This window comes from Hemitrygon akajei, chromosome 9 (genome assembly GCF_048418815.1).
Source record: "Hemitrygon akajei chromosome 9, sHemAka1.3, whole genome shotgun sequence".
NCBI lineage: Eukaryota > Metazoa > Chordata > Chondrichthyes > Myliobatiformes > Dasyatidae > Hemitrygon > Hemitrygon akajei.
In genome coordinates, this window is record NC_133132.1 from 48,822,159 (window position 1) to 48,850,000 (window position 27,842).

A 27,842-nucleotide genomic window follows, 5' to 3' on the forward strand; every position below is an offset into this window, starting at 1 on the left:
CAGGTTTAAGGTGCTGGGGAGTAGGTACAGAGGAGATGTCAGGGGTAAGTTTTTTTTACTCAGAGTGGTGAGTGTGTGGAATGGGCTGCCGGCAACAGTGGTGGAGGTGGATACGATAGGCTCTTTTAAGAGACTTTTGGATAGGTACATGGAGCTTAGAAAAATAGAGGGCTATGGGTAAAAGGTCGGGACCTGTTCGGCACAACTTTGTGGGCTGAAGGGCCTGTATTGTGCTGTAGGGTTTCTATGTTTCTATGATTTACAAATGGTGACCATGAGACATATGCATCCGCCAAATATTAAGACAATGGAGTTGTGTTAAATGGCCTGCATCAAACCAGGCAACTATGGGCTTAAGTAATTTGCACAAGTTCAGGGAATCTTGCTATTAGTTTGTCCCAAAAAAGGTATTTGAACATTCAGAACTGTCTTCCACTACAAATATGCAACTCAAAGGAAGCACTGTCAACCCAACATATTGAAGCAAACAGTGTCATTGTAACTACTGAAAGTGTTTTGAATCATCCAGGACCACTTTTGATGTGAAGTGTATAAAAATGTGATGTACTTTTGAGTTTGGGAGAGAGACACCACTCAGAACACAGCAATGGCAAACCGCTTCTGTAGAAAAAATATTGTCAAGAACAATTATGGTCATGGAAAGATCATGATCACCCACGTCATATGACATGGCATATAATGACAATGATGACTGAACGTCCTACTGTTACCTTTAATCTTAAGGGTATCAAAATGTGCTGTACTTTTGGGTTTGGGAGAGTCCACCATGAGCGTCTTCAGAAGAATATCTGCTTGTCATGATGAATTAAGATTTCTGTATCACCTGCTTTGGTGTCTCTCTGGTGACTCTGATCACAGTCACAACACTCCCACAATGCTTTGCTTGTTGTTCCAGATTTCCAGGATCTCCATCGTCCTGGAGGAGTTCAGTGGGTTGAGGGGGTTGGGGGGCGGGGGGGGAAGGAATTGGTATTTTGGGTTGAAAGCCTACATGACTGAGCGTGGTGGCTGGTACAAAGAGAAGGGAAGTGGTGAGACAGGAGTCCAAGGTGATTGGGAGACTGAGGATGGAGGTACAATGACAAACAGCAGACGCCAAGGAAGGGAGGTGAGCAGGAGCGAAATTGGGAAACAGTGACAGATAACAGTTGGAGGCAGATCAAAAAAGGAAAGAACAGTGAGAGGTAGATGGAGCAAGGTAACAGGAGGAGATTATGAATGTCAAAACAGGGAGATAAATGGGGAGTTAAACAAAAGGTTTCCCCGGGCTCTGCTGAAGACCTCAGCCAGGGTTAAAAATCGGGCTGTAGAGTCCAGCTTGCACCTTACAGAGTGCGTGCAGCAATGTTTTAGCCGCAGGGCACATTGCAGTGCCCACAGTAACCCGAGCTCTGGCACAGTGAGATGGGTGCCCAGTCGCCGCTGCGCTAGGATCCTGCTTATCCAATGGACCACGCGCTCCAGGTGGTGACCGACTGAGGGCAGCCCACTCGTTGTGGCACCAAGGGTGAAATGAAAGCCATCTGCTGGAGTGGCATCCTTGGGCCGGGAACGGAATTGGTAACGTCCAGGTTGGAACTCTGTATCGGGAGGAAAAGAAAAGATTCCAACCAACGTCTAGTCCCGAAGCGGGATTTCAGCCCAAATTCCTTTGCCCCCACAGATGCTGCTCAACCTGCCAAGTCCTCCAGCAAATGTTTGTTGCTCCAGACTCCGGTATCTGCAGTCTCTTATGGCATTTTCAAAGTCTCCACATGAACTGACTGCTTGGGAATCTTCTGGGATTACGGTCATACCCAAGTGCCCTAGAGAAAGAACGTATAGTATCCATAGACACCATGGAGGCTTTCCCCGGGACTGTTGGACACCGCAAGGAAGCGAAGATGGTTCACATTTAAATCTTTGAAGAAAATTGCATCTAACAGCACATTGGCAGGTCTCGTGAAGTGCTGGGCAGGGGGCTTGAGTGCGTTCTAGTTCAAGATAAAAACGTTTACAACTTGAAGGTAAAATTCAAGTTCACAGTAAATTTATTATCAAAGTACAGTCATGTCACCATACACAACCCTGAGATTGAATTTCTTGTGGGCATACACAGTAAATACAAGAAACACAATAGAATCGATGAAAGACCACATCCAACAGGACAGACGAAGAACCACTGTGCAACAATCTATGCCAACACAAAATAAATAAATAATAATAATAAATAAGCAATAAATATTGAGGACACGAGATGAAGAGCCCTTGAAGTTGAGTCGAGAGGTGGTTGTTAACTGTAATAGTGGAATACTGGGGTATTATAAAACTGTGATGCTGTAATCACTGAATAAACATTTGAAAAAGGGGGAAAACAAACAAAAAGGAAAGCCAACACTTGACCAAGGATGGATCCTGGAGATGAGTGCAAGCAGTCCGCGGACCACGACAACGTACACGGCGACAGCGAGTGGGGCTTCCGGTCGATGGACCGGGGTGGGATCAGCCAAGTAGCCAGACATTAGGGCCAAAGAAAGGAACAACACTGGGGCTGGCAAGTGAGAGAGAAGAAAGGGGACTTGATTTAGAGAGGTCCTAATCAAGTGCTGTGTTAGCAAAAACTTGGCTGAGCTCAGAGAGGTCAGTGATGGTCCCTCCAGGGACAATACAGTTCAAATACAGTCAGTTAGAAAAAAAAGGAGTAACGAACAAGAAATTATTTCATCCTGGGAGTGTAGTTAATCATACAGTACAGAAAGAAACGGGCCCCTGTTGCCCAACACATCCATGCGGTCTTGCCCATTCACTTGCATTAAGCCACAATCATTTCATTTCGCCTATCCAGGTACTTTCCGAAATGCTCTGCGGATATGATGATATCCAATCTCACCCCTCCTTGGTAGCGAGCTCCAGATACCAACAACTGAAAAGCTTGCCCCTCAGATCCCCTTGAAAATCCTTCCCTTTCACCTCAACCCTACGGTCGCTTGTTTTTTTAACCATTCAGGCTCTCCACGGCTTTACAATTTCATGCATCGGCCAGGTCAGCCTTCAAACCCCTCTGCCCCAGTGCAGTCAGCTGCAAAGGCCACGCAGTTCAGTGAAGACTCCAGGTTACAAGAACAACACAAAATGGCCCAGAAACAGTGGTCACCATGGCTCACTGCCGGTAGCGTCAATTTTCAATCATGTGACACTTCCAGTCTTAACGCCAAGGGACTTTGTTACTCGACACAGCCAGACTGAACAATGGATTTACAGGGAAAGAACAGGTGCAGGAAGAAAACAAGAAACAAATAGGCAAGAGACTACTTTGGCCGTAAACACCGAAATCAAGCCTCAGGAGCAAGCGGCAAGGAAAAGTGTGATTAGACTTGCAAATTTCTCAGACGATCATTCATCAACGGCAGGGCCCTCCGCTACCAGAGCCCTCCGCATTTCTTACCATCACAGTAGCTGGCAGTTCTGCAACTTCAGCACTCGGGTTTCTATAGACTGTAAATCACACTCAGCAACAGAAGTCAGCCAGCAACTGGGCCAGCATTTATCTCCACCAGCAAGTCACAGCACAAATCCCACTGGCCTGTTTCCGCCCCTTATCAAATGCTGACAGATTCCTGCTTCAGTCACAGCTGTGAGCCACTGACCTGCCCTGTGCAAAGCCTCCCTACGCCAACTGCTCGAATTGAATTTATCGTCAAGTGCACTTTGCTTTGCCACCCCAATTCAATTGTTCTTGATGCCACAACTGCTACAAACACACAGGCTTTGAGATTTTAAGCAGAGAGTCAAAATTCTCTTGCAAGGGAGGGTTTACATCTGGCTTGTGCAGGGCCACCTTGCTCCTCACTGCATCATGACATCTAGGACAGGATTAGGAGAAATTTCTTTAATGTTGAACACGTGGAATTTTCTATCACAGAAGGTCATGGCAGACAAGTCATTCCAAATATTTAAGGAGGCGGGTAAACTTTGACAGTAGAAGATTTGGATTTGGAGAGGAGGCGGGAAGAGGGTACTTAAGCGATGGTCAGCCACGACGGTGTTGAGTGTTAGAACGGATTTGAAAGGCCAAACGCCCCATACCTATTCCCATTTTGTAGGCTTCTATTTGCCAGAGAACTAAACTCTTCTGAAGCACAGGCAATGCTGTTGCACAGAGAAGCACAAAACAGCGTACAGCAGATGAAGACAAGACACACCAGAGAGTCTGGAGCAACTCAGCAGATCAAGTCCAGGTGGAAATCTTCAATTAAAACACTGACTGTCCGTTTTCTTCTGTAGATACTACATGACCTGCTGAGCACAGTCGTTCCTCAGTATCCGCGGGAGACTGGTTCCAGGACCCACCCCACAGATACCAAAATCAGCGAATGCTCAAGACCCTTATATAAAATGGCGTAGTATTTGCATATAACCTACACACATCCTCCCATGTACTTTAAATCATCTCTAGATTACTTACAATGCCTAATACAATGTCAATAGTTGTTATACTGTATTGTTTAGGGAATAATGACAAGAAAAAAGTCTGTACATGTTCAGTACAGACGAAACCATTGTAGCTCTTCTGGGAATGCTGATGCTGATGCTGATGGTGATGGTAACCCTAACCCTAATCAGCATCAGCTGATGCCGATTCTCCCATGATCCTTAAGTTCTGAGGCTGCAGTGCTTTACATAGCTAGCCAGCTGATGCACCATCAATAACTCACTCTGAGACGTAGGAAGCGAGGTATCGGCTTTTATTGACTGGAAGAATGAACAACACTACATCCTGGGGAATGAGGCAGGGCAACAGGCCTCAGTCGCCTTTATACAGGGGTCTGTGGGAGGAGCCACAGGAGCAGTCCAGACAGGTATATCTAGTTCACCACACCAGCCATCCCTTACGAGCCTTAAACTCCTTCCTCTCGCTCACAGCACAAGTAGCGAATGAACGAGACGCGAGGCGAATGATGCTCAAACAACGAGTGCTGGAGAGAGACTGAGGATCTGTGAAATGGTGGGAGGCTACAGCAGGGTATGCCTGCACATCACTCCATTCGTGTGGATTCAGTGTAGCGCGCAGCAAATTCAAGTTTTGCTTTTTGGAACTTTCTGGAATTTTTTTTCCTGAACATTTTTGATCCACGGTTGGTTGAATCCGTGGGTACCGAACCCGCGAATACGGAGGGCCAACTGTATTGTACAACTAATTACTGGGCAAGGGAACTGTTAGGTTCTGTAACTCCAAAGTGAATCAAAACAAAACACGGGAGCTGGGAATTTGGGTCTGCTTAGTTTTCTTTTAGAGAGGCGTTCACACTTGTCATTCACATGCATACAACCCATAATGAATTAGGTAAACATCGAATGCTTAATCAAACCATACATTTACAAATATCAAATATCACTGAAATATCAAATACACTACACTCCTCCCTGCTTAGGTATAAACTCTAACCCAACACAGTAACTTTTAAGCTATCCCATTCAGGGGCTAAAGATTTAATGGCCGCGGAGGATATATTACTGGTGATGATAATGTCTTTCCTGCTTGGCAGGTGAGACTTGTGGCTGTGAAAATCTCTGGTTCTGGGTCATGCAGTTGACTCTGGGATTGCAAGTAGTTCTGACAGCTCCGGACACATTGGCATCCCGAACAACGCACGGCAAGGGCGGGCTGCTCGGTCTGCTGATCTGTCGCAAACCACCAGACAAAGCTTTGAGCCAACGCTTTCATTCTGACCACGCCTAGATGACTAGCGTGGGGCTCGTTCAGCTCTCACTGTCAATCTACACAAGGCAGCCATGTCACGGGCAAGTTCATCCTGGTGCTGGTAAAAAAACAGGGAAGTGGAATTTCTGCTGCCATTTTGGGTGGCCATATAGAACCGAGACAGTGTGGGGGCTTTTCTGGTGTGTCTTTGGATCATCTCTGCCGTAACACAGCAACATTAGGGAGAATACATCAAGGGGGAGCATCCTCTTTTGGAAATTGTTCAGCTATTGCCTTTTCCGAGGGCAAACAGGACCATCCATCAGCATATCCATGATTAGTTGTTCCGGAGTTCAATCTTGCAATTGTGTCCTCTAAGAAGCAGAGCCCATCTCTGCATTGGTTGATGATCAATGATGAAGGTAAACTCTCTCCCATACGTTTAACACCACAAACCAGACTCAAGGCCTCTGTCAACCTGCCCGAATTTTTTCTCTGCAGCAGTAAGCGAACGGGATGCAAAGGCTACTTCCATCACTCATAACGTGACATGACTGTACCTGTACCACAAGGCAAAGCATCACAAGCAAATCTCACTGGACGAGGTGAAGCATAATGTGCAAGTATCGTGCCTGGTGCCACCATTTCCTTCGCCTTTTGGAAAGGTGCCTCAGCTTTGTCCATTGCCATTTCTTCTTGATCTGTAGTAATGAGAACATGGGGTGGAGCACTGTAGCCAGGTTTGGCAGGAACCTGTTGTAGTAATCGACAAATCCCCAAAAGGACCACAACTGCGACACATTCTTTGGCCTTGGGACACCACTACTGCTTGAACTTTCTCAGCACACTTGTGTAACCCTTATGCATCAACGGTGTGACCACAGTAAGTGATGCTTGATGATGTCGACTCAGGCCTGAGAGGCCCGCGTTGGGCATTTTCATGCCTTACAAGGACCATGCCTCACACAGACATTTCGCAGTATTTTTCTTTATTTTACGAGGTTGAGTTGCGAGCTCAACACTCAACCTGGATGGAAAGCGTACTCGGGAACCGGATTCGAACCCAGGAACCTCCATTCCGGAGTCCGGCGCTGAAGTCACTGCGCCACCAGCCAGTAAGTGATGCCTGGTTTAAAGAATTCACACTTGTTTAGCCCATAATCTTCTAAACTTTCTAACACTCGAGATGTGGGAGAAATTCAATTTTTATTAGCTTGCTATACGCTTCTGGTGTAAGCCATAGTGCTAGCTTTCACATTGTAAAATTCAAGGTTGCACGGTCCTGTGTCACCCTCGTCACTATCAGAATTTTCCATCAACGGCTTGCAGATTAGTGCTCTTTCTTGAAACTGAAACTTGTTTTTTTTTTAGATTTTTCTCTTGCCTGTGCTGTGCTTTGATTTCTGTCTGCCTGACGTACGTCTTGTACTTGCCCTACTTTGTTGTATTCTCTGCCAGACTTCCTAACCGGAATGCCACAATCTGTGCGGACTGGAAATAACACCTCCACCTCGCTGATGATCAGCGCTGGCGCACCACAGGAACGTATCGATGGCCCACCGCTCTAGTCTCTCTACTGCCACGACTGCGTGACCAGGCATGGCTCACGCAGTCATCTATAAATCTGCTGATGATACAACCATAGTTGATAGAATCTCAGATGGTGCATCTTGCTCCTGTACACCCTCTCGTCACCATTTAGTTGAGTGGTGTCGTAGCAACAACCTTGCACTCGATGATGGCAAGACCAAAGAGCTGACTGTGGATTTCAGAAAGGGTATAACAAGGGAACACATACCAATCCTTACGGACGGATCAGAAGTGGAGAGAGTGAGCAATTTCAAGTTCCTGGGTGTCAATATCTCCCAGGATCTAACCTGGTATAAAGGCAAAACAGCACCCATATTTCATTAGGAGTTTGAGAAGATTTGGTTTGTCACCTAAAATAGTTGAAAACTTCGGTAGATGTACCATGGAGAGCATTCTGACTGGCTGCATCACTGTCCGGTATGGGGGGGGGGGGGGGGGGGAGAGGGGCTCCGGCACAGGACCAAAGCATGATGCAGAGAGTTGTAAAATTAGTCAGTTCCATCATGGGTAATAGCATCCATAGTCCCCAAGACACCCTCAAGGAGCGGTGCCCCAGAAAGGCAGTGTCCATCATTAAGGATCCCCACCGCCCAGGACATGCCCTCTCCTCATTGTTACTGTCAAAAAGGAGGTACAACCTGAGGCACACCCTCAGCATAGAACAGCCTCTCCTCCTCTGCCATCTGATTCCTCCTCTGCCATTGAACACATGAACACTAAATGAATACTTCTCATAAATTAATTTCTGTTTTCACTATATATGAAACAAGTAAAATTTTTTTAAAAGTATGGTGTGTGTGTGTGTGTGTGTGTATACACACACACAAACTTGCTGTAATTTGTTTATTTTCTACATTTATCATGTATTGCATTGTACTGCTGCCACGAAAGTAACAAATTTCACAACATGTACCGGTGATATCAAAATTGATTCGGATTCTGAAGCCACACACACAAAATGCTGGAGGAACTCAGCTGGCCAGGCAGCCCGTATGGGAAAGAGTAAACCGTCAATGTCTTGAGCCAAGAGCCTTCAACAGGACTGGAGAAAAAAGGGTGTCTTCCGATTCTGACGTTTAACTTTAAAATCTGCATTGCTGTCACATGTGCGAGGCCCTGCCATACTAGTAACACATTTTTGTCTGGCCAGGCAGGTTTTTGCTTAGAGATTGTAATTTTGTTCATGATCACTTTCATTCCCTGACTACAACTCAACTGCATCTTCGGCGACTGCTGCCATTGTTAATGCAATTTCAACTGCTCTTTTAAAATGTGAATTGCGCTCCAGTTAGGAGCCATCTTTGAATGCTTCCTTGTAAGATTCCACAGACCAAACAATTTCTCAGTACATCATTGAGCCCGCCACTGAACTGACGATGCTTGGAAAATTTCTTCACTTCAGCCTTGCAAACTGAAATGGACACCCTTTCCTTTTGATTCCACTTTTGAAACCTAAAGTGTTCTGCAATCAACAATAGTTTCAGTTCTAAACATCCCTGCATTACATTCACGATGTCAGCAAAGCTTATTTCATCTGATATGATTGGAGCAGTTAAACCCTTATGCAAATTTTGTGCTTTTCCACCTATTATAGTCAGCAAAACTGCTACTTATTTATCGGTCATTCCATTTGTTTTAAAATACTGCTCAATTCATTCAGTATACATTGTCCAGTTATCTGTTTTGCAAGCAAACACATCTATCTTTCAGATGTAGCCAGCCATTTCTGTTTATTTATTATCAATTATCACCGAATACTCACTGTTTATGAACCTGTTCAGTATGTTTTCTGCCTTTTTTAAAAAAAAACTCGAACGTTTCTCTCCCCCTTCCAAAGAAAAATGTTCTGCGCTTCAAGTAGGTAGTCATCTGGGGTTGGTTTCAAAACTTCCTTGTCACCACTGTTATGTTTTGAAACTCCAAAACTAATCAAAAGAACAACACAGGAGCGGTGATACGGGTCGACTTACTTTTCTTCTAATGAGACGGTCACACATGACCTGGTGGCATAATGATGTATGGCATATACGTAATTCTTACATACAACCAATAATGAATTTTCTAAACAAGCTTAAACAGGCTATACGTTTACAATATTACTCACATATCACTGAAATACTGAAAGCACTACAGGAACTCTTTTTAAAATGCTAGAGCCCCGGCTGTCTGTGGGGCCACAACGAAGCATCAAACCAGATCAAGAACACCCGGAGCCAGAGGAACGGACTGCTCAGCACTCCCCCACCATTCCATCTCATGGCCATTTCCACACCTCAAACCTGCCTGCGTATTACATAATGTTACCTACGGAGTGTGGGGAGACCAAACCAAGGCGCGCAAAATTAGCGGTCTATATAAAGTTGGCAGTACCCAGCACTTGGCAATTATTTATTGTAGCCACTCCCAGGAAACTTGCAAATGCAAAAACAAATAACCACACAACACAGTGATACAACTGGATTGAAAACGCTGTCTAAAAAGGCCCATGCAAGTGCAAAATTGTTGTTGTAAATCCTCTTGCATATCCACTTGGAATATTTTCCAACCCCCAAGACTAAAGTCTTCTTTTATCTGATTTAAACAATTGCACAAAACACAGACTAGAAACTGAAGCAAATGTTGTTGCAAAGCTGACCAAGGTCTCCAGTGTCACACAATGGTGGTCACAGTTCCTCTGCATTTTACGATAAGACTCAAGGTCAGGCATTGTCTTACAAAAGATACAAATGCTTACTGACAAATGCAATTCAGTGGAGTCTGGTTAATTGGGACACATCTGGACCAGTACATTTTGGCCCAATCAAGTGGCTGCCCAAACTAGCCAAAGTTTCATGGAGGTTAGTCAAAAGGGTATAAAAAGGCAAACTACCGTTTAACTAACAAATTATGTATTTAAATGAAATACAGAACAAATTAGAACACTACTAATACTATAAAACGATTAGTTCCTAATAGACACTGGAGGAATTCACCCAGTGTATGCTGCTGTGTTCTGCTCATTAACTGTCAGTGAACAACATCAGCCCAAACATTTAGTGTAGATAATGGACTGCCTTCATATAACACTTCTGATCATTGCGTCCTCCAAATCTTCATTTTCATTGTAACATTCAAGATGATTGCTGATGCCTTCAAATTCTTCATAGTTCCTAACTAGTGAAATCATTTCATTCCCAGCCATTTCTGGCATCTCAAATCCTGAACGCTTGACACTGCGGTGAGCAAAATAGTTCCCAACTGTCTTCCTGCTGATTTCTCACCAACAGTCAGTTACAAATATCACTGCTTTTTGAAAATAAATATATGCAACTGATGCTATTTAAAAACTGATTGCTCCAAGTATGGTGTAGAGTCTAACAGCTGTACAAGTTGATATGACTGACACTAGTTAGAAATTGTTTGGCAACAGTCACCTGTCCCAATTAAGTGGCATAGTGTCCCAAATAAACGAAGGAAATCCCGGCTATTTTCTCGATTAACTTTTGTTCTTTAAGAATTGCCCCAAATAAGAGGTTACCCCAATTAACTGAAATCTACTGCAACTTGAAGCAATGAAGGGAGATTGAGAAGTCTACATCTGTTCTCTGTGGAGAGTGAGGGCGATGTTGAAGTCACTGCAATTCCGAAGAGAATAGGCAGATTAAGAGATCCAGTTGTGTGGATAATTAAACAGACCCCAAACTGACCTGATGACTAATCAGAATGGCACTCAAGCGAGAGGAAAAAACCTTCTGAAACCTGACCTTTGATGACCAAAATCCTGGTCCAACACAGCATGGCAAAACACAACATGTATTTATTTCTATAATCCCAAGGATTTGATCATGTAAGGTATCTAAAGAATCAATCCCGTCAGATAACCAGGCTGCAGCTGCAGATAAAATATAAGCAACAGGTTATGTTTCAGAGCACTACACAATCTAGGACCAACCTGGTGTCCACAGATCCCTTGGTTAGTGGTCAGGGTCCATGACATAAAAAAGATTGGGAACCCCTGGACTAAGGGACACAGGGCATGGAAATAGTTTCTATTCAGCAGTTTTATGCAGCCAGTGGTGCATGGTCGTTATCATGTGCAGTGTCGTATGATGCAGGTGATCATGGTCTTCCATCTCTCTTTAATCTGAGAAGTTCCACTAAGCAATTCAAAACTTCTGCCTGTCCATCCCTTGATGTAGCTCATGAATATCAGACGCTGTCAACCGCAACTTTTCTTCCATCAGTTTTTCCCATCACTGCAGGATGTCCCAGCTACTCTTTCCTCGCTACGTCCCAGAAATCCCAGCTGCCGTTTCCTGATTGATGACATCAGCTCTCTTGTTATTCTGGCTTTTCACAACACTTCATTTGTTACTCTGTCCTTCCATAATATTTTCATCGTTCTTCCCAAAAAAAACCACATTTCTGCAGCTTTGAGTCTTCCCTCATTTTGCTTTGATATTGACCGACGTTCACTTCCATATGTTAGTGTGGAATAAGCATAGCACCACAACATTCTAAGAGGTGCACATGACACAAAATGACAGGGAAGGAAAACTCATTCAAGTAGAGCTTCGCAAGCCTCTTGAAGAGTTGCGAAGCATTTTTACAACCAATGAACCCCTTCGGCGTGCAATCAGTGATGCCCAGGTAGTTAATGGAAGCAAAACCAGTGGTGAAGAAAGTCAGAGAGGAGATCAGATGTTGTCTTTTGAGATTCACCTCAAATGGAATGAAGAGACTTTGGAGACATTGAACCAAAGCTTCATAACCAAAAGATCTCATATTTTCACATTTAAAATTTTTCCTTGCCACACAGATTGAGCCCAATGAGTCTATACTGATTTTCACAGCAACTTCAATCCCATGTCTCCAATTATTTCTCCTTGTAAGCCGTGCACTCATCTTAAATACTAACTCTTGACCAAGATTTTGTCCCATCCAAGTTTCAATGCATTTGAATGATGTTCAAAGTGAGGTATCTTGTTAAAACAAAAGCTTATCCAAGGAGCAGAACCCAACCCAGACAGATTAACCTTTCTAAAGCTTGAGAGATAAATACATTTATCTGGAAGGACCTTAGCAATCCCTAGAGTAATTGTCCACAACAATCATTCCTTGCATTAGAGATAAAATTACCCTTCTTGTGCCTTCAGTAGTTGTTTTACAAAGTTATCCAGAAAATTAACTCATTGGGAGAAAGCTGCTGGTTTATTAAAATGTTTGACTTTTTAAAAAAAAACATATAGAAGTACAGTGATGTTAGGGTGGGGGTGAGGGAGCAAACAGGGGGTAAAAAATAAGCCTGTATCAAAATTAAGTGCTTTCAACTACAGTTTTTCCAAACAGATCACTGCGCTCTTTATTTGGGGCTTGGGAAAACCAAGGGTTGAGAACTCAGAAGTACCACTGGTTGAGGTGCGGAGGCGACCAGAAAGGTAAAAAAACCCCAGCCTGCCACCGGAAGCAAGCAAGCAACAGAATGACGCCAAAACATCAGACCAGTACCATCTGCAGGTGGGACACATCCTCATACAAGCTGAGGAACTGGGCTGAGGTGGTATGAAATGAGGGGCGAGTACCGGAGGTCGAAGTGATCATACCAAATCCTGCATCCTGGAAACTGTTACACCTAATTTAAACCCACATCCTGCATCAGCAATCTCACTTCAGCAAAAGTTAACATTTCAAAGGCCACAGCTCTGTGGTGGGAACATCCGGGTTGCATTTCTACAAAACTCTGTGATAGCTTTCAACTGAAATGTGCAGGGCACTTCTGGGCACTGAAAAGATGGTCAGAATTAACGTTCAAAACAAATGACTGAAAACGTGGGTACAAATTAAAGATAATACATCGCTCACAGAAAGCGGTATTCTTACAGAAGATTCAACGCAATAAAATATCACGAGATGTTTCTGAAAAGTGCAGTGAAAGAGATCTGACACCATCACACAAGGGCACTGGACTGAGTTTAGCTTTCAGAAAGATAGGGAGCTGGTCGGTTAGGGGTAATCTCAAACGTTAGTGCCAAAAGATGCTATAGTTAAAAGGAGGACAAAGTGGTTGTTAGAGGGCAACAAAGAGGTTGGAATGGAAGAGTGCAGATTCCTCTCCGAAGTCTGCAGCTGGAGGAAGTGACCGAGTCATGGACGGCCAAGGCCAAGGTAGCAGTTCAAAGAGGGGTGAGAATCTTAAAGTGGAGGTTGGATTAACTGGGCTCAGCAAACAGAGGGGGAGGAAGAGAAATGTGTGAGTCTGAGGATGCAGGCAGGTCGCAGGGTGATTGAGTCGGAGTGTGGGAAGCAGTACTTGGGAAAAACATGTCTGAAGGTAACGTATGGAAACAGCTGAGGGAGGAGGCCAGGAATATGGAAACAAATGGTGTATAGTTTGGTCTGAGAGGCATGGGGAGTCTGGTTTAGCTCCAAAGGCAGAGCTAAGAGACCAATTGTCAGGAGGGTGAGTGCACAACAGTCACACATCAGCCTCATACAATCTTTCTGCATCACTATTCTCTCACCGCCCTCTCAAAAGCATGCTGACACTCAAACTGAAGCTCTGGTGAGCAAAGCCCACACAGAGTCTGAACAGCCGACCACGCCAGGCTAGGAGCAGAGACCCATCAGTTGGGGCTCTCTGTCAGGCCATGGCATTTCATTCCCAACGGAACGCTGTCATTAGGAATCAGTGGCGATTTGGCATGTCACCAGACACTTGCACGTTTCTACAGATGTACTGTGGAGAACATTCTAACTGGCTACATCACCATCTGGTAGGATGGAGCTACCACACAGGATCGAAATAAACTGCAGAGAGTTGTAAACTTAGTCAGCTCCATCATGGGCACTAGTCTCTGTAGTATCCAGGACATCTTCAAGGAGGTGGCATTCATCACTAAGGACCCCCATCACCCAGGACATGTCCTCTTCTCATTGCTACCATCAGGGAGGAGGTACAGAAGCCTGAAGGCACACACTCCTGATTTCTGAATTGACCCACAAACACTATCTCACTACTTTTATTTCTATTTTTGCACTACTTATTTAACTATTTAATATGTATTTACTGTTATTCATGTTGTTTCTATTATTATGCATTGCATTCTACTGCTGCTGCAAAGACAACAAATTTCACAACACACACAAAATGCTGGTGGGACGCAGCAGGCCAGGCAGCATCTATAGGGAGAAGCACTGTCGACGTTTCGGGCCAAGACCCTTCGTCAGGACTAACTGAAAGGAGAGATACTAAGAGATTTGAAAGTAGTGGGGGGAGGGGGAAATGTGAAATGATAGAAGACCGGAGGGGGTGGGATGAAGCTAAGGGCTGGAAAGGGGATTGGCAAAAGTGATACAGAGCCGGAGAAGGGAAAGGATCATGGGACGGGAGGCCTCAGGAGAAAGAAAGGGGGAGGGGGGAGCACCAGAGGTAGATGGAGAACAGGCAGAGTGATGGGCAGAGAGAGAGAGAAAAAAACAAACAACTAAATATGTCAGGGATGGTGTAAGAAGGGGAGGAAGGGCAATTTCATAACATATGTCAATGATATTAAACCCAATTCTGACTCCAAGGGAGCCATCTGTGCACACTGGACAACCAAGTGGACACCCCTCTCCCATCGCTCAGGGAGAAAGCAGAGGCCCCCAGACACACCCAGGAGGTTAAATGCTAACACACTGGTGTCTGGGACCAGAGCACATGAACAAGGTTAGGACCTCAACGTGCAGGTGCCATCTTAAGTTCTTGCACATTGATCTGATCGTCCTGGCTTTAACAGAATTCCAGACAAGTACAGGATGACTCACATTCATACAGTCCAAACTTGATCGCAGCCTCTAGACAAAAGAGGAACTGTGTTTAAAGCTGCCCCATTGAAGGGCTGGGAAGAGAACATGGTTACAAAACTATGTCTAGTAGTAAAAGCAGCTCTCAAATCTACATAGGCCTTAACATAGTACCTGAACTTCAGTGATTCAGTCTCTCCCTCTGTCATACTCATGAAAAGAGGCCCTTGGGCCCAAGTCAACAATAATCAAACACCATTTGCACTAATCCTGGATAAATCCCATTTGATTCCCAACACAAAAAGAATCCACCATCTTACATTTGGGGCAATTTACAATTATGTTTTGAAACTCCAAGACACAAAACTAACTGAAAGCAAAGATGAAGCCAGGAATAACGTGTCTCAGTTTCATTTTTTACTTTAGTGAGAAATGCACTTGTGACATAGTGGCGTGATGACGTATGCCATTCACATACTTTTACATATAATCCGTAATGAATTATGTAAACAAAGAATGCTTAACTAAACAATATTACTGAAATATTAAATACACAATAGCAACCAATTAACTTGCCAATGCATGTCTTAGGGATGCGGTTGGAAACTGGAGCACCTGGAAGAAAGCCACACAGTTGTACAGACACTGCTGGAAATCAAGATTGAGCCCAGGTCTTTGGAACCACAAGGCAGCAGGTCTACTGTCTCAATGAGCCACCTCCTCCCTCCACACTATGGATCTCTATCACCACTAGCTGCCTCATTTCGCCAGAAAGCAGAATCACAAAACCACAATTCAGTCCCAGACAACTTTCTGTAAAAGTTCCACATCACCACACATGACTCAAACCAGTTCTGCAGCTAACCCATGACCTGTACAAACTAAAACCTCTCTACTTATTAAAAAATATCCAACTAATCAGATCCAAAACTCTCTGCAGATGAAAGACATAACGGGACTTTATGACTGAGAGACATTTTGTTGAACACCAATGCTCTGTCCACCAGAGAAAGCAGGATCTCCCAGTGGCCACACATTTTAATTCCACGTCCCATTCCCATTCTGATATGTCTATCCATGGCATCCTCTGCAGTCAAAATGAATCCAAACTCAGGTTGGAGGAACAACACCTTATATACCGGCTGGGTAGCCTCCAACCTGATGGCATGAACATTGATTTCTCTAACTTCCGTTAATGCCCCTCCTCCCCTTCTTACCCTATCCCTTATTTATTCCCCCCTTTTTTCCTCTCTCTGCCCCTCTCACAATCACTCCTTGCCTGCTCTCCATCTCCCTCTGGTGTTCCCCCCCTTTTTTTCTCCCGAGGCCTCCCGTCCCATGATCCTTTCCCTTCTCCAGCTCTGTATCACTTTCGCCAATCACCTTTCCAGCTCTTAGCTTCATCCCACCCCCTCCGGTCTTCTCCTATCATTTTAGATTTCCCCTCCCCTTCCCACTTTCAAATCTCTTACTATCTTTCCTTTCGGTTAGTCCTGACGAAGGGTCTCAGACCGAAACATCAACTGTAACAAAACAAAACACCTGGCCTGGTGTGTTCCACCAGCATTTTGTGTGCGTGTTGCCTGAATTTCCAGCATCTGCAGATTTCCTCGTGTTTGCATAATGGAAAAGGACCAGGATTTGTTTGAACAACCGATGTGCATTTGAGTAGCAGATTTAATTCAGCAGAACACCCCAGAGCCTTGGCCACAGGACCATTCAAAGTTCAAGGCACAATTATTATCAAAATATGTATACATTACACGACCTTGAGATACATCTCCTTACAGGCAGCCACAAAACAAAGAAACCCAAAAAGTACCAGTAAAACAAGACTGTCGAACACCCAAATGTGCAAAGAGGGAAAAAAAACAAATCGCGCAAACAATAAAAGTAAATAGCATTCAGAATGACAGTGAGTCTACAGACACAAAGCCAGGCGTCACTAAGGCCAAAGCAGGCCACAGCCTCAGTTCAGCACAGAGCTGAGTAAATGTTGCAGAACAAAGCAAAATTTCTCAAAGGAATTTTAATATGTGGCGTTGTGATCTGCACAGACATCACAGGACAGCAAGGTTCCTTTAAAGTCTTTTGCCTCTCACCTTCAACCTACCCTCCTACTTTCAGGTTCCCTTTCCCTGGGAAAGAGAGAGTATACAAACATCTTGACAATGACCTTCAAGATTTTATACACCTCAGTCTCCTGAACTCCAAGGGATCATGTTAAAGCCTCCAATGGAATGAATAAATGCAGAGCTGAGCAGGGTTTCTTGGGCTAGAGCCCGTTTCAGAGACAAAAGGCTGGAGGACAGATAGATAGATTGGAAGACAAAAGGAGTTTTAAAATTCAAGTCACTGCTTAACCCAGAGCCCGTGTATGGGCTCAGTGACAGCCAAGCTGGATGGCAAATGTGGACGAGTTGGAGCTTAGCTCAGAATAACCTCAGGTTTTCCAAACATACCTGCAGGAGCAGTTCAAAGCCCTGGAAAATCACCACCATTTGCTCCAAGTTTAAAATGCACTTCGACGTGATTGATAAACTCCAAAACAAGGTAACTTCCATAACGGAGTAAATCTTTTTCAATGCAGAATTGCAGGAGGCAGCAGATGGAGTGTGCATATTTATGCGGCATTTACGAACATCTACGGCTCTCTGATTGAATTTTTACAACGTTGTGCCACTGTAGTGCAGTGGCTAGCACAATGCTATTTCAGCTTGGGGCGTTCCGCAGTACAGAGTTCAATTCTGGTGCTGATCTGTAGAGTCTCTGTACATCCTCCCCATGGAATGTCTGCTTCTTCTCCAGGTGCTCCGGTTTCCCCCCACAGGCCAAAACGTACTGGGTAGGTTAACCGGTCACTGTAAAATGTCCCGTGATTAGGTTAGAGTTAAACAGGATTGCCGGGGGTTGCTGTATCCACAAATAAAAGACAAATAAGTGGTCCCAGCAACTTAGCAAGCATTTGGACAGACTTCCTTCATTGAAAACTTTGAATAATTTATTCCAGAGCCATCAAAAGATTGATGTTACATTCCTAGCCTTTCCTAACCAAGGTAAAGTGACTCCCAGATGGATGAAGAACCTATTCCCCATTCTTCACTTTGAAATACAATTTAAAAGTAGTATGGCAAGGCATGCCCCAGTTTAGAATTAAACAAGTCCTGATTCAAGGTCTCAACAATTCCTCTGCCCCCCCACTCCCTCCCACCTTCTAAGTACTGCATGACCTGCTGAGTTCCTCCGAGAGTTTGTCTACTTCCACTAGAAAAATCAAAGCCAGCATTCACTGCATATCCCAATTGCCTTTGAGGATGGTGAATTACCTCCTTTGCCACCCTTGAAGTGTGGTTGTTCCCACAAGGTTCAGGGTTTTGGCTTATCGATGTAGGAACAGCAAACTATTCTCAAGCCAGGATGGTGTGTGGGCTGGAGAGCAGTTGCCAGTGTTCCCACACTTTTGCTGGCTCGGTAGTGACATTTTTCAGAGAAGTATGGAAACTGGCCCCTCAGCCTGTGAGTGTATTTAGACTATCAAGCCCCCACTTTCATCAGTCTCATTCCAACCGAGCCACATTCTCACAGCCCCCCGCAGATTCAGCCAGGCAACTAGGGGCAACCTGCAGTGGCTGATGAGCCCAGTGCACCCACACGTCTTTGGGACGTGGGAGGAAAGCAGGGACCTGCAGCTGAGTTTATACAAGATGGCCGAGTTGATTAACCGATGTTCAAGGGGCCGCATCTTACACTGGCTGCTCACTTTTGTCTTTACAACTTCCTGTTCCTGCCCGCGACACTGACTCCTACCAACGAGAGGATGTGCTGGTGCGACTCCTACCAAGGCAATGTGTGGGTATGAACAGGGAGTGAGAATGACTTCAAGGAGCGATGCCACAAAAAGACAACATCCATCACCCAGGACGTGCCCTCTTCTCACTGCTACCATCAGGAAGGAGGTACACACGCTCAGAGATTCAGGAACAGCTTCTTCCCCTCTGCCATCCGATTTCTAAATGGAAATTGAACCCATGAACACCACCTCACTACTTTTATTTTTAATTTTTGTACTATTTATTTAACTGTTTAATATATAAATATACCGACTGAAATTCACATTCTTTTCTGTTATGCATTGCATTGCACTGTTGCCACAAAGACAACAAGTTTCACGTCAGTGATGTTAAACCGGTTTTTAATTGCTGACACTTGTCATCGAAGCCCCTGCAGTAAGGCTGGGGCCAGGGAGGAAGTACTGGGAGACCGGAGCTGGTGAAACACACCCACAGGCACTGTAAGGAGATGAGAGATGAGGGAGATCATTACTCAGAAGACGAAAGAAAACAGATTTAAATGTTTGATACAGCATCGTAATTGGTGACAGGAAAAGCCCTGGTTGGTAGTAATACTTATACAACGAAGGCCAAGACGCAGAGACAGTGAAGAATGGGCCATTCATCACTCTGAACCTGACCAATCTGTTCAGTCAGGAATACCCGTGGGAGACAACTGTTGTTGAGCGAAAGGAGACAGGAGATCCACCAGGACTGAAAGTTTGTAGGAATGAGCAAAGATTGGATGGAGTAGGGCTTTTCTCTTGCAGGTGGGGGGGGGGGGGGTTGAAAGTGGGTTAGGAAGGCGGCTGTGTATAGAAAAATCAGTGCATAAAATGAGGAGAGGCTCAGGAGCAAATAGGAAGGGCTCAGCTTCCGTTGAGGTGAGTGGTTAAAACCCAAATAACGTAGACCTAAAATAGCTGGATGGATTAGTGGAAAAGTAAAGAAACACTTTTTGACACAGGTGGGGTGGGAGTTCGAAACTAGAGGCAGACACTCCCAATAAATTTAAAATTTACTTAGATGTATGTTGTGTATTTAACATTTCAATAATATTGGAGTAATCTCTTACATGTATTGTTTGATTAGGCATTCTTGTTTGTTTAAAGAATTAAGGGTTATATGTTAAAAATGTTAGAACATAAGAACACAAGAAATAGGAGCAGGAGTAGGCCATCCGGCCCATCGAGCCTGCTCTCCCATTCAATAAGATCATGGCTGATCTGGCCATGAACTCATCTCCACTTACCTGACTTTTCCCCCCATAACCTTTAATTTTCCTACAATGCAAAAATGTTAATTGTTTACATCATCCTGCTATGTGATACGTGCGTGCCTCGCTGAAAGAACGAACTAAACCCGTATCTTTGGACTCCCGTGTTTCCTTCGAATTAACTTAATCCTTTGAAGTTACAAAACCACACTGTGCACACGAAGAGCCTCGTGCTGCAGGGCAAAGGAGGGGTACAGCGCTCCTCCCCTCCGTTAGCCTGCAGGTCATCCTGGGGCAAGGTGTTTAGCCCCCCATCCCCCTGATCAGGGTCACGTGAGGACGTGGGAGCAGGCGGTGGATGGTAGTACAAGCAGCTTGGTGCATATCACAGGTCCCACCAACGCCAAGCAGACAATCTCTGAAGAGTATTGATAATGGCTGGGGTCACCTGCCTTGTAAAGACAATGCCCAAAGGCAGCAATGGCAAACCACTTCCCATGAAACATTTGTCAAGAACAATTATGGTCAAAGACCATATGACATGGCACACGATGATGATGATGATGATGACGTTGAGATAAGGATATCAAAGATTGGACTCTCCTCACATTCAGTATTATCATAACTCTCATTCTAGCCAGAAGCCTGGCTACATTCTTCGTACTCGGCTGCAATACTGTGCACGCTATAGGAGCGGGCGCAAGACAATTGCCCCACCACTTAGCATGATCAAGGCTGGCCCGCATCAGGCTTCAGCTCCTCCTCGACAACAATCCAAATGCCCGCTGCTCCAATCTTTCATGAATTTATCTCCCTCATCTTTAAATACAGCTGGCGATCTAGCATCCAGAGCTCCTCTGGGGTAGGGGATTCAACAGGCTCTGCAAGAAGAAATTCCTGCACAGCTCAGTTTTTAAACTGTCTTGCAGCTAAGCCTCTCGTTTGAGACTCTCCCACTCGTGGTAGCATCTCAACATCCACCCCCTTCCGCTCCCTGAGGATCTTTCATTTTTCCAATAAGATAATTTCTCATTCTTTAAAGCACCACATAATGGCTTAAGGCCAGTTTAAAGGAGCCCCAGCTAAGTACCAATGAGAGAGCTTTTTAAACACCAAAGCACATCTGCTGTGGGCTCAGTATTACTGATCTACAGCCAATGGGAACATGAAGCTCACAATCTATACTCAGCTCCTTCAGGACCACTGCCGCAACCAGAGCCAAGACCTTCATACCAATCATTTGGATCTGACACAGCACTGTCTCCAGGGATGAACAAGTCCAATAACTGAGCAATCCAGTAAAGTCAGCCGATGTAAAGGCTGGTCATGAATGCACACGTGCACCATTTTAAATCTGATTTCCAAATCCAGCTTTGACTTGCAGAACTCCGATTTGGCAAGCCACAGTTTCACTTTGTAAGCAATGAATTCAGACCAACTCCAACATCTCAATTAAAGATTGGCACTCTCAAGAGAAATTTTTAAAAAAAATGAAAATAACTGCAAATATTGGAAATCTGGAATTTAAAAATGCCAAAAAACTCTCAGCTGACAGGCAGCATCCATAGAGACAGAAATTGAGTTAATAATTCACTAAAAGAGAAAATCTGCAGATGCTGGAAATCCGAGCAACACACACAAAATGCTGGAGGAACTCACCAGGCTATGGAAAGAAGTATAGTCAACGTTTCAGGCCAAAATGCTTTGGCAGGACTTTGGCCAGAAATGTTGACTATGCCTTTTTCTATAGATGCTGCCTGGCCTGCTGAGTTCTTCCGGCATAATTCTCTGTACTGAAAAGTTGGCTTCTTCCTCCCCCCACTTCCTTTCCAGTTCTGATAAAGGGCGTTGGCCCGAGATGTCGACTCCATAGATGCTGCCTGACCTGCTGAGTTCCTCCAGCATTTTGCCTGTTGCTTTGTGTCAATAATCTTCAACCTGAAACATCAAATTAAATCAGAAGTCTGAGATGCAAAGGGAATTTGGAGTCCTTGTGCAAGATTCCCAAAGGTTAACTTGCAGGTTGAATTGCTGGTGAGGAAGGTGAATACGGTGTTAGCATTCATTTCAAGAGGACTAGAATATAAAAGCAAGGATGTAATACTGAGGCTCAAGGCACTGGTCAGACCACATTCTGGAGTACCGTGAGCAGTTTTGGGCCCACAATTTAAGAAAGGATGTGCTGACATTGGAGAGGATTCAAAGGCAGTTCACAAAAATGATTCTGGGAATGAAAGGCTTATCATATGAGCAGCAATTGAAGGCTCTGGGCCTGTACTTGCTGGAATTTAGACGAATGAGGGGGATCTCATTGAAACCTATCGAATGTTGAAAGGCCTAGATAGAGTGGATGTGAAGAGGATGTTTCCTATGGTGGAGGAGTCTAGCACCAGAGGACACAGCCTCAGAATAGAGGGACGCTCATTTAGAACAGAGATGAACTCAAATTTCTTTAGCCAGAGGGTGATGAATCTGTAGAATTCATTGCACAGGCGACTGTGGAGGCCAGGTCTTTGGGCGTATTTAAAGCCAATGTTGATTGGTTCTTGGTTAGTCAGGGCACGAAAGGTTATGGGGATTAGGTGGGAGATTGGGGCTGAGAGGGAAATTGGATCAGCCATGATGAAATGGTGGAGCAGACTCGATGGGCCGAACAGCTTAATTCTGCTCCTATGTCTTATGGAATTTGAGCTGGTGTCAAAATCTACTCATTTTCAAATGCTGAATTCCCAGAGTTAGAGTTATACGGAACGGGAATAGTCTCTTCAGCCTAACACATCCACGCCAACCAAGATATCTATCGAAGTTAGTCCCATTTGTCTATGTTGGGCCTACGTCCCTCACACAGTGGAATCGCTGAAATACCATTCATACCATTTAGCGGAAATACCGCTCATCTCTTTGAAGTAAGGGAAGACGAGAGGACCAAGAGATGGAACAACAGTTATAAATTGCTTTCACTTCTCCGAACAAGACAAAATTCCTGTGGCTTTCTTCTACGCGGTAAACTTCCACGGTTTTGTAAATGGAAATCCTGGACTTCCATTTGTGCTAGCCACTACAAAATCTATGCTAGATGCAAGAGATATTGGTGAAAGAACAGGAGCAACTTTCAACATGATTACCAAGGCTGTGGAGTACATGGCAGACAGAGCCCACATTGAAGGATGTTGGGAGATGTGGATGGATCACAGAAACCAGGAGGGACTCGGCTGCTGACGGTATGGAAGACCACCAATAAGCAAAAATCACAAAACGAGTAGCATGGCGGCTAACACAAGGCTCTACAACGCCAGTGATCCGGGATGCAATTCCCGCTGCCGTCTGTATACAGGTTCTTCCTGTGATCATGCGGGCTTCCTCCGGACGATCTGGTCTCCTCCCACATTCCAAAGGCATACAGGTTAGGAAGCTGTGGGCCTCCTATGTCGGTGCTGAAAGCTTAGCAGCACCTACAGGCTGCCCCAGCACATCCTCAGACTGTCGGCCGTCTACACAAAGGATGCCTTTGCTTCAGTGAACACGTGACAAATAAATCTAATCTTTATCAATACAAGCTTGTTGGGCAGTCTGGAATTTACACGTGTTTCCACTTGTGTCTCCCCCAACTTACTGGGTTTGAGACAACGGAGGACTGAGGGGCCAAATGTGGAGACCCGTCTGCTCTCTGATAAACAGAAAGATGGTTTTATTTTGAAATTATCACAGGTGTATAAGATGATGAGGGGCATCAATTGTGTGGATAGCCAGAGGCCCTTTCCCCAGGGCTGAAATAGCTAACACGAGGGGGCATAGTTTTAAGGTGCTTGGAAATAGGTACTGAGGGGATGTCAGGGGCAAGTTTTTCCACACAGAGAGTGGTGGGTGCATGGAATACACTGCCAGCGACGGTGGTGGAAGCGGATACAATGGGGTCTTTTACGAGCCTCTTAGGTACATGGAGCTTAGAAAAACAGAGGGCTATCTGCTAGGGAAATCCTCGGCAGTTTCTCGAATAGGTTACATGGTCGGCACAACATTGTGGGCCGAAGGGCCTGCGATGTGCTGTAGATTTCTATGTTCCATGCACCCTGGACAATTGCTTAGAACCAACACGACTGAAAGAACACCACATCACAATTGTTGTAATATTGCCTCCGATTTTGGCAGACTACATTTCAAGAATGATGCTTCATCGGTTGTGAAGAATCTCAAAACATTCTTAAATTGATACAATTAATGCTATATAAACACATCCTCCTTTAACATTGAATGTAGTAGGCATTGCAGCGCGAGCATACATCAAGGGTCTAATTATAATGGCCATTTCTCTAAGCACAGATAATCAGCACTAAGCAGCAACCAACAACTTTAATAAACCAACTCCATCCTAAATTGCTTTTTATTTTGATTTAACACCAAGTGTTTGTATCATCAGTGTTACACTGAAATATATAACCAGCAAGGTTAGCTTCACTGTCCCTTTTACAGATAAAGCACCAAATGTTCAGCAGCTAATTTATACATTAGGAAAACCATTTCAACACACATTCCCAGTTCTCTGTGGGATGTATAAAGGTCTCATAGCAAATGATATCACACTGAGAATAATTTATGTGCATATTGATTAGGTGGAGTCCAATGCATTTCTCTTTAGCTACACTTTTCCCAGTAATTCTTCAGAAACGCTAATTTAAGCTATTAACCAACAAACAATACACAAATTCACCCATGCAACTGGACAAAGTAGAAATCCAATAAAAGACCCACTTCACATTGGGCAGGGTGTGTGCATAGAGGATTCAAGCGGAACTTGATTGGAAACAAACGAGCAGATAGATTTGGGGTGGGGGGAGGGGTTGGAAATCTCGGCCTGAAGCAGAGACAGTAGACCAACGTTTGGAGAATCACAACCTGTGGGATCTACGGACCAGTAGCCAGAAAGTGAGAGTGATCCGAACAGGTTGACAGCGCTTCTCCCTATAGATGCTGCCTGGCCTGCTGCATTCCACCAGCATTTTGTGTGTGTTGCCTGATCTGAACACTTTGGCCTCGTAACCATGCCAGCTAACTCAGCCCTTTGAGTGCATTTCCAGTGCCTACAACCCAAAAGCACAGGAAAAGGTCCTCCAGGCCACTATACACATCAACTTCCTTCTATTCCAAGGGTTTTCCAACTTCCCCCCCCCCCCCCACCTCCTGCCATGAACCAATACCATTGACCAAGGGGTCTGCGGATCCCAGGTTGGGAACCCCCTGTACCATTCCCATCTACCAGCACTTGGCCAGCAGCCTTGGTGATCCAGATGTTCCAGATAGCAGAATTCCAGGCTCCACTATCTTCCCAGGAAGTGTGTTTCCCATTCCAAACACCAGGGAGAACCTTTATTCCTAGATCCCCTCCAACCCTTTTACTTATCCATCTTGAGCCGATGCCTTCTGGTTTTGGACCATCTTAAATTGATGCCCTCTGATTTTGACTATAGAAGAAAATTATTCCTATGCACCTTATTATTTTGAACATCCCCACCACTCATCAGGCAGAAGGTACAACAGCCTGAAAGCTGAAGGGCAGCGTCTACCCCGATTTTAAGACTACTGGACGGACCTCTTGCACCACAAAAAGGACCTTTGACCTCAATCTACCTCATCATAGCCTTACACTTTATTGTCCGCCCGCAGTTTCTCTGTGATTATTCTGTCAGTGCTTGCCCTTGTGATGAAATTTTCTTTATGAATGACATGCAATACCAAGTTTTTATTCATTAAGACAGTAATTTTCTCCTCCGCCTGGTCTGCTCCAAGAAAAATACAAACCCAACCTCTCCCTAAATCATATAAAGTTTGGGCTTTGAAACTGAATAAAAACAAGCGCAACTTTTTTTTTTAAAAACCGAAAGACTCCAATGAAAAGCAACGCGAGCGAGGCTCGATGACCGGACCCCGCCGCGGCGGGATGACAGCACAAGCGCTGCCCATTACCGGTCAGGGGCCGCGGCGGCAGTGCGGAGAGGCATTCCCTCCGGAGACGGATGTTCGGGAGGCGGGAAAGGACCGGCAAAGCGGCGTTCACACGAGAACAATCAATTATTTTAATGCTGAATGCACGTCAAGCGGATTGAGATCACCGCGAACAACAAAAGCTCGTACCCAACCCCGGACTAAAATAAATCAAAACTGTTAGGGAAGGGGAAAGCACGAAGCCGAAGAGACAATGGCTTGAAACAAAATGTGTCAACTGAGAGATACGGGGATGCAATCTAAAGCTAAACAAAATGTCAAACTGGGAGTAACCACAAACCCATTTTGAACGATACAAGTCAACACAAAAGGAATCCGCTGGGCTGACAGCGAGAGCGAGGGGGGGAATCGAACAGGCTTTCGCGGGTGGGCTGGGGTAGCAATCCGCTGTTTTTCCAACATGAATGTATCCGCAGGTTGATCATCTGTAAAGTTTGGAGACTCCACGCTGCAAGCGTGCCGCCGCCTCCGAGCCGATGCTCTCAGCACCGAGGGCACCCCAGGAAAACAACGGGGCTGCTAGGCAGAGCGAGGGAGGATAAAATCAACCGAACGAGCCCTTAAACACAACTTGATGCCCGTCGCCACCCTTCTGTCAGTCGGGGAGGGAGAGCCGTGTGGGCGTTATTTATTTATTTATAACGGTACCTAAAACCTCGGAATAACACGGCACAACAACAACAAATCATCTTTTGTCCAAAAACATTCGCATGGAAGTTGCGATGCCTAACTGCGTAACGCTGAGGGGTGGAGGAGGGAAGGGGGGGGGGGGATGAACAAAAACACAATTTTTCTAATTTTAAACGAGACACGCAGTAAAATCTGCTAGGTGTAATGCCAGATGCATGTAGAGTGTGTGGCTGCCTGGTGTGTGCAATCTGGTGCAGGTTCTCTCTCTCACACTCACACTCACACACACACACACACTCGGAACCTCTGTCCGTCTCACCAGCAATTCCCCTACCCAAAACATTCAACGCCAAACTTCGAATTAAACAACAAAGTGGTTGATACAGAAATAAAATTAAAACAAGCCTGCTCTTGCTTACCTGAAGAGCCGTGGGGCTTGCATTCACATCTCCCTGTGCAAATCCCCTCCCTTGCTCACACGCCCACCCCCTTGCGCTTTCCTTTATGCCGAGCCTCCAGCTTCTCCCCGACTCACTCTTTGTGCTGGGGGCGACAGGCTCTTACGTCATTAGGCTCACCCTCTCACACGAACTCCGCCGCTCGGCGTGCAACCTAAACTGATGAGAGTCCGGAAGTGTCGTCACTGCGGAAAGAAACAAATGGGTGACGTCATAATGGTAATCGAATGGGGCTGGGTTCTAGTCTCCCCCCCCCCCCCGTGGCGGGAGATTGTGCTTTTAGTCATTCCTGCATAGAGACATTGCTGGGGCTTTGGAAAGTTAATATGCAAGCTTAAATCCCTGTGTTAGATTGCCATTCTGACATTACTTGGCCGTTGCATTTAATACATTATACTTACTGAAATGTATTTTGGCATTGTTTGACTTTTATAGTTGTTTTTTTATGTAAAGAATAGAAATTCACAAAATAAATCTTCGATATTTTCAGTCCACTTCAGCCTCGATGACCTGCCGAGTTCCGTCAGCATTTTGTGTGCGTTTCAATGGTGTAAGAGGGGTCCCGGGGAAACAGAGTGGGAGCAACTTTTTGAGGGAAAGACAGCACCTGATAAATTGTAGATGTTTAAAAGCGTGATGGCCAGAGTTCAGAA

At 44.9% G+C, this 27,842-nt stretch overlaps 1 protein-coding gene across 4 annotated transcripts in view; it reads right to left on the reverse strand.

Moving 5' to 3' along the window:
* The window catches only part of LOC140733093 (tyrosine-protein kinase Fyn), a 226,772-nt gene extending 199,446 nt beyond the window's left edge, over positions 1–27,326 (reverse strand). The window contains exon 1 of one of the 4 annotated variants that reach the window (XM_073055931.1): positions 27,267–27,326. The gene's annotated coding sequence lies outside the window, so the exon portion shown is untranslated. Of the gene's footprint in view, positions 1–27,150 lie in introns of all 4 variants that reach the window. The other 3 variants (XM_073055938.1, XM_073055937.1, XM_073055929.1) reach the window with 3 other exon arrangements.
* Positions 27,327–27,842: the final 516 nt, after the last annotated feature.